The sequence below is a fragment of the Spermophilus citellus genome (assembly GCF_964194105.1).
Source record: "Spermophilus citellus genome assembly, chromosome: 1".
Classification (NCBI taxonomy): Eukaryota; Metazoa; Chordata; class Mammalia; order Rodentia; family Sciuridae; genus Spermophilus; species Spermophilus citellus.
The window spans coordinates 141,825,261-141,833,622 of record NC_138182.1 but is presented as its reverse complement, the minus strand read 5'-3'; positions in this window follow the sequence as shown (position 1 = coordinate 141,833,622).

Genomic DNA, 8,362 nt, shown 5'->3' with positions numbered 1-8,362 from the left:
TTATAGAAAATGAATGTCAGTTATGTGCATATTTTATGAATCAATACTTAAATGTTCCTCAGTAGAGTTACTGTTAGCATAACTGCAGCCATCTTCCTTTCCCCCACCCCCACTTTATGAATACTGTTGTTATTTCCAAGAAATAGAAACTAGCCTAAAATAAACCTACTGGCCTGAAGATGTGCTGGTCTCTCCCCATTCTCTCATTGAGAGATAAGATACAAGGTACCAGCCCCTGAGATGGGGACGTACTGGTTTCCCTGTTCTTACCTTGAGAAGATAAAGGGACATGCCGGTTTCCCTGTTTTCCCTTCTGGCTCTGTTCCCAAGAAACAAACTCTCTTCCACAAGATCAGGGGATGCTTACCATGTCAGTCAAGACTAAACCCACCCCTACCACGAGGCCATGATTTTAGCCTATAAAAGGTAACATTCAAGGGGCAGTTGCTGCTGCTGTCCCTTCCTCTGTGCAGAGCAGCCTTGTCAGGCTCCTGACAGTAAACCCGCTTCTTATCCCAGGTGTGTGTGATTAGCCTGTGCCACTTTTCTTTCAGTTACATAAATCAATATTTCCTTTTAGTTCATGAAAACACCCCATTATCTTATATCATCATTAGCATTTGGTATATTTTGACCCTTTTTTACCAATTTGATACATAAAAGAGAGCATCTATTTTTATTTTTGCTACTTGAGTAGCTACAAAGATGAAAACCTGCTGGAAAAAATGTAACTATTATTCAGTGGTGGTGGTGACTATGAGAACACCAGAGTCATGGGCCTGGAGAAGTCAAGGAGAATGAATGGGCAGGGTCATGGTGATTAGTAAGATTTAGAGTCAACATTCAACTTAAAAGATGGGGTTGCATTCTATACTGGGTGGAAGATAAAATGAGTGTTCAGAGCTCTAACTCTGTATAGAACCCACGTTTCCAAAAGATGGACTGGGTCCTGGGACAGAATCCAGGAAAGGGAGATCTTCAGACTTGACAAGAATTCAGATTCCTGAGAAAGGCTAGGTGTGGTGAAGCCTAGGGTTACCCTCTCTCTACCAATGTGGACATGATGAGGAAGAGTGGCAGAAGAGACCAGCCACGCTATGAAATACAGAACGTTGACAGCTGCAGGGAAGATTCAATAGTTGCTAATAGTGTAGGGATGGATGAGATGTTCTGAAACCCACATCTTCATTCCACATGCCTCTGACCTGGATTTCTACATAATGTACACAGTACTAATGAGATATAGCCTTTACTTTTTCTATGAGTCATGCATTGTTCTCAGCCTGAACCTCTGTGGTACTGCTATATCCTTACAATTGGGAAGCTTGAGTAATGAGGTATTCCTGAGACAGAAAGAAGAAATTACTCTAGTAAATACATACAATATCTCTAATTTTGGTGTCAGTTGTAAGGTTTGAAAGTTCATGTTAATGACAGAATTTCCACTGTATATAAGGTATCAGTTTAAATGATGGGCTTTAGCAACGTGCACCACTGTGAACACTGCCTAGGTCCCTGGAGTGTGATGATGTCATCAATAGGTCATAATATACTGCAGTGGCCTTGGCAATAGCTGGTCTCATAACAACCCTGATGCTATAGTCTGGTGAACACATAGCCTCTCCTTATAAAATTTGTTCTTTCTGAAGGCACAGATTTCATTCTTTGTCATCAACAACTAACTTTTTTAGGAGTTTAGATTCAGAGAGAAAGTTACCTGATCAGAGTAACCTACCAAGGAGTTGCATCATGAAGGAAAAGCAAAAGAGGAAACCTCTGGAAAACCCACTCATCCCTCACACAAAGAATTCAAGCAGTATGTGTTAGCATCTTCTCTGGGTCTAAGGTAACCAGGAACTGCCTTCTACAAAGGGAGAAGAGAGGGTTTCTTATAGAGCAGAGGAGGATAGAGGAAGAAAAAGAGCGAAGAAGCTACTGAAGGAAAAGGAGGTGGGGGGAGAAAGCAGTATATTTTTGAACAGTTCCTGGTTCTTCCTGAGGGCACAGGTTGAGAGTGAAGAGAAGACTCATATGATTCAGGTCTTGTCTCTAAGCTGTGGGCCCAGGCCACCTACACAAAAGTCACTCTCTGTTACAGAAACAGTGGTTTTGTCTAATTGTAATTTAAAAGAAAAAAAAAGGTACTACATTTCCTTTCATTAGATTCCTTATTAATTTAATTGGGTAAATGTGGTTCTAAATTGTTAATAGTACTTTTTAAGTTTAATGAAGAAGGTGGTTCCTAGAACTGAGGGAAATATTGAGAAAAAAAAACACTTTAAAACTGGCTATACAATGATGAATGTAAAGTCAGAAAATTTATATACTCAAGAATAAAATCAAAATATTTTGTTTCAGACTCTGAAGATGGAAATGTGTGAAAGGTAAAGAAAAAAGACAAAGAAACACTGTTTGACCATGATGGTTGAATTGAAGAGATAAGATTGGTCCTTTTATAGGAAATGAGGAAAATTAACGGTGAACAAATCACTCCTATGAAACAGAACCATTGTTCAGTGTTGCTAGGGGACACACTAAAGCCAGCTGTAAGATTCCAAATTATGGCTCATATTTATGAGGATAATCTGATATTTCCAACAAAAATTTCTGAGAATAAGCAGTTATTTCCAGTGAACTTTTGGTGCTTGAGTATTTCCCGATGGTCTCTTTGGAGAGGCCTGGAGAGTGAAGTTTTCTTCATTTACCAATAAAACCAATAATATTCATTCACCAATAAATAGTCAAGATACTATTGATTGTAACCTGAGATATGTCGGCACATACATCAATTCATATTCATGTGTACACTTAGGCACATACATCAAACACATAGCAGAACAGGGAAAGATACATATTTACATTATCATAATTGTCCACTTATTATAAACTAGGTTACATTATATGCCTCTTTAAAAATTCTTCAGGACTTAGAGCATCCAAAGCTATCGTAACTCTTCTGAGGAATCTCCTTAGTTAAATAATGAAGAGCATAGATGCAGATGGAAATGAAAAGTGTCCTCTGTGATATAAGTCATAATGCATGGATTCAGATGGAAGAAAACTTTGTCTTGATCACAGAGCATTCTAGGCAACCTTGGATTATTAACATTCCAGTCATCTACAAAATACAAAAGCATGGAGAAGTCAAAACAGCCACACTAACAAACCTGTTACACAGATTCAATGTGATCTGCATCAAAATATCAATGACACACTTAAATGAACTAGAAAAAATAACCTGGTTCTGAAATACATATGAAAAAAATTATAGACCCAGAACAGCCAAAGCAATACTGGAAAAAAAAAGGAGTGAAGCTAGAGCCATCACAATCCTTGACTTGCTACAGAACAATGGAATAGAAGACACAGAGACAAACCCACACAGATACAATTGTCTGATACTAGACAAAGGCACCAAGAACACATGTTGGAGAAAAGGAGAGTCTTTTTAAGAATGGAATTGAGAAAGTTAGATATCCACAAGAAGAAGAACAAAATTGGACCACTGTCTCACCCTGCACAAAAGTCAATTAAAAGTGGGTCAGAGATTTACGAATTGGACCAGAACTTCTGCAACTAGAAAAAAATGTAGGCCCAGCACTCCTACATATTGGCACAGGCTTCAACCTACTTATGACTCCTAAAATGCAATAAATAAACCCAAAAATCAGTAAGGGGGATGGCATCAAATTAAAAACTTTTGCACAGCAAACAAGGGTCTAAAGAGAGAGCTTAGAAAATGGGAGGAGAGCTTTGCTAACTGTCTTGACAGGGGATTAAGATCCAGAATATAAAAAGAACTAAAAAAATACTGCCCCCAAATAAAAATAAAAAAAAACCCATCTATAAATAGACAAAAGAACAATAAATGTAAAATTCTACAAAGAAGAAACACAAATGGCCAACAAATATATGCAAAAATGTTCAACATCTCAGTGATTAGGGAAATGCAAATAAAAACTACACTAAGTTTTTTTTTCTCCATTCAAAATGGCAATGATCAAGAATATAAGTAATAACAAATACTGGTGAGGATGTGACAAAAATGTTATGCTTATACATGATTGGTGGGTGGGAATGAAAATTAGTATAACTACTATATGACCCAGCTATCCTACTCCTTTATATTTACACAAAGGAATTAAAATCATATGCTCTAACAATATAGACACTTCAATACTTATACACACACAATAGCTAAATTATGGAGTCAATCTAGATACTTGTCAACAGATGAATGGATAAAAAAATGTGACACATATACACAATGGAATATTACTCAGTCATAAAGAAGAATGAAATTATTGCATTGGCCAGTAAATGGATGGAAAAGAAGAACATTATTCTAAGTGAAATAATCCAGACTCAGAAAATCAAGGGTCAAATGTTTTCTCTCAGATGTAGAAGCTAGAACAAAATAAGGGAAAGAAGGCAGTGGGATATATTGGACATCATAAATATATAGGGAAGATCAGTGGAATAGAAGGATATTGAGTGGGAGGAGGGATGGGAAAGAGGAAGAATATGGAATGAATTTAACAAAATCATGTTATATGCATATATATATATATATATATATATATATATATATATATCATAGGACATTTTACCTTTATAGGTAGAAAATATCAATTAAAAATAAATGATTGAAAAGAAGATCAAGAAAGAAGAGAAGAAAGAACAGGCAGATGAAGAAAGGGAGGGAAAGGAGGGATGGGTATTGAAATAAAGTTCCACACTTATATGATTTTGTCAAAATGAACTTAACTACTACGCATAAGTATAATTCTCTAATAACAAAAAGAACACACACATACACAGGAAGGGAGGGAAGGGAGCGGGAAACAACCAAGAGTATAACAAAAAATCTGCACATCCCCAAATCTTCAGGTCTGGATTAATTAATTAATGTTGTAAGTATGTGATTTTAGTCAACAGATCTTTTTGGAAGGGAAAAAGTGTTCTTATTTATATTTTCAAATTTAACATCAAATCTCTTCTTAGTACATTGATTAAATTAACAGTATTTAGCTTTTTAAAAAATGTACCTTTGGAGGTACCCTTTATACCCTTTTTGAGTAAACTCTCTCATCTTAAAAATAGAGACTATAATACTTAAAGTGAGAGCCATTGTGGGGGTAATAAGACAAGATAAAAACCTAGTAGAGGGTGAGGCATGAGGGATTTCTCAATGTATTTATTTCTCTTTTTAAACCTTTAGATATTTTATCTATGATTTTCAGCATTTTGATTAGAATAAGTTTGGATGTAATTTTATTTCCTCATTTTAAAATTGATCTTGATTGAAATTGTCTCAGTTTTCAAAAAAAATGTTAATTTATGCAAAGTAGGGTCACAAATATTTGAAAAAAATAGAGAATTTCTATGTAACCATTATTTAGCTTCCCCCAATATAGTCAATAATATACTTGTCAAGAACAACTTAGCTAAATTTTATTTTATTTTTTAAATTGCTTTTACTTTTTTAAAGAGATGACAGCAGAATGCATCACAATTCTTGTTACACATATAGAACACAATTTTTCATATCTCTGTATATAAAATCTGTTCACACCAATTAATGTCCTCATACATGTACTTTGTATAATGATGTACTTATCTACTGAAGGGCATCTTCAAGAGACTTCACATACATGTGCTCATCTACTGAAGGGCATCTATGTTGGCTTCAGAGGTCATAGTGCATGATCACCTGACTCCAGTGTTCTGGGTCTAAGTGGGGCATAATACTATGATGGAATGGTGTATCAAAGGAAAGTTGCTTACCTAATGGCAATCAGAAAGCAGAGGGGGACGAGCCAGAGACAAGTTATAGTCCCAGGCCGTACTCACTGTGACCTACTTCCTCTAGCCATGCACACCTGCCTACTGTTACCACCCTATAGTCTATTCAAACCAATTATCCTGCAAGCGGATTCATCCACTGCTAAGGTTACAGCTCTTGTTACCCAGCCTCCTCATCTCTGCACATTACTACATTGCTTACAACGTGAGCTCTATTAAATTGAGGGGATATTTTTAGACCTAAACTGTAACAATCAGTAAAGTTATTGAATGAGTTTCTCTATTTTTGTTTGTCATTTTTATTGATATTTATATGATTTTAATCTAGTTATCACTTAAATTTCTTCTTGTGTTACTAGGAGAAAAGTAAGATAAACATGTTCATCAGGACTGTTCTGCTGCCTTGAAACACTGGACACTTGGCAATATGATTATCCATTATTAAGCAAAGAATTTCAAAAAGGAGGTACTTAGCAAAAAATTACTAAACTATACAAATGTTTCAAAATATTATTCCTCCTGCCATGATTTAGTGATCATGATTGATACATACTAAAATTGATTTCAAAAATTATTAAAAATTATAAATTTAAAAATACTCCAGATTTTACTTCTCTAATGTAAATATTCTCATCTCAAAAGAATATCTCTGTACCTGTATATGAATAGGAGGTAAAATAGTTGAATCAGACTTATCCAATTGCATCCCTGAACTATGCTGTTTTAATGCATATCAGGTATACACCAATAAAGATCTTTAAATGAATGTATGTGTGATAAATGTAGGCTAGAAAGTGAAACAAGTTGTTTTACAAAATTAAATCATATTGTAATTATTTTAATCACATGTTAAATTTAATGACCTTTTAAATTGTCAGAAAAATGAAACTGACCTGTTATGGATCTTTAAATGTTTCATAAATCCTACTAGTTTATTAATAGTTAAAAATCAACCCCGTATTTAAGAATAAAGATTTGAAATATTGAGATGGGTGTAGGGTTAAGTTATTTGGATACGTAAATATTTAATTGTGAGATTAGAGGTGAAATTGATAGTACAATATACTTCTTATGTGCCTATCTCTTGGTTTTATAGGTATTTCTCTTCAAAATTTACATTCTCTTCTCAATCACTATCTCTATAGTTGTTTTCCTTATTTTTATGTACACAGGTTAATTGCTCATTCCGGTGCTTTACCATTTTCAAGAGACTTCACATAATTTCTTAGTCTGTTCAATTTCATGGTCAGACTCATTGTTTTGGATGCATTTTCAAATAAGAATCATGGACAGTGAATTATTGACAGTTGTGTTGGCTGTTAAAATTTTATGTTTATTCATGCACAGCCTTTAAATGGGAATGCCCCTTAAATGGGAAGGCAGTACCGTGTGAGATCAGGTACACAGAGATGGATTCATGGAAATTCCTGACCTGGAAATTTTTGAGTTGAACAGTCAGACACAAACTGCACCCAATACAAGAATAATTCATCCAGGGATGTTATGTGGATTTTCAAGACAGGAATAAAAGATGGAACAAAAAACACTAGAGTTTGGTGCTGGGAATGTGGCTCAAGTGGTAACATGCTTGTCTGGCATGCACGGAGCGCTGGGTTTGATCCTCAGCAAAACATAAAAATAAAATAAAGATGTTGTGATCACCAAAAACTGAAAAATAAATATTTTTTTTATGTAGGTACTCAGTGCTATAAATTTTATAATTTAAAACTATTTTCATACAGTCCCAGAGATTTTGTTATGTTATATTTCTGTTCTCATTTATTTCTAAGAATATCCTGATTTCTAGTCTCATTTCTTCTTTGATCCATTTTTCACTTAAAAGAGTATTATTCAATGTTCATGTTTTTTTTTGTATCCAAAGTCTCTTTTATTCTAATTTGTTATGTATGACAGCAGAATGCATTACAATTCATATTACACATATAAAGCACAGTTTTTCATATTTTTGGTTGTATACAAAATAGAGTCACACCATTTGTGTCTTCATACATATACTTAGGGTAATGATGTCCATTTCATTCCACCATCTTTCCTTCCCCCATGCGCCCTCCCTTCACCTCCCCTTCCCTTTGCCCTGTCTAGAGTTTGTCTGTTCCTCCCATGCTCCCCCACCCAACCCCATTATGAAACAGCATACTTACATCAGAGAAAAACTTTGGGTATTTTGTTTTGGGGATTGGCTTACTTCACTTAGCATTATTTTCTCCAACTCCAACCAGCAAATGCCATGATTTTATTCTCTTTTAATGCTGAGTAATATTCCATGTGTATATACCACATTTAATTTATACATTCATCTACTAAAGGGCAACTAGTTTGGTTCCACAGTTTAGCTATAGTGAATTGTGTTACTTACTATAAACATTGATGTGGCTGTGTCCCTGTAGTATGCTGTTTTTTTTCTGTGATTAGTTATCTTTTTTTATTGGTTGTTCACAACATTACAAAGCTCTTGACATATCATATTTCATACATTAGATTGAAGTGGGTTATGAACTCCCAATTTTACCCCAAATGCAGATTGCAGAATCATGTC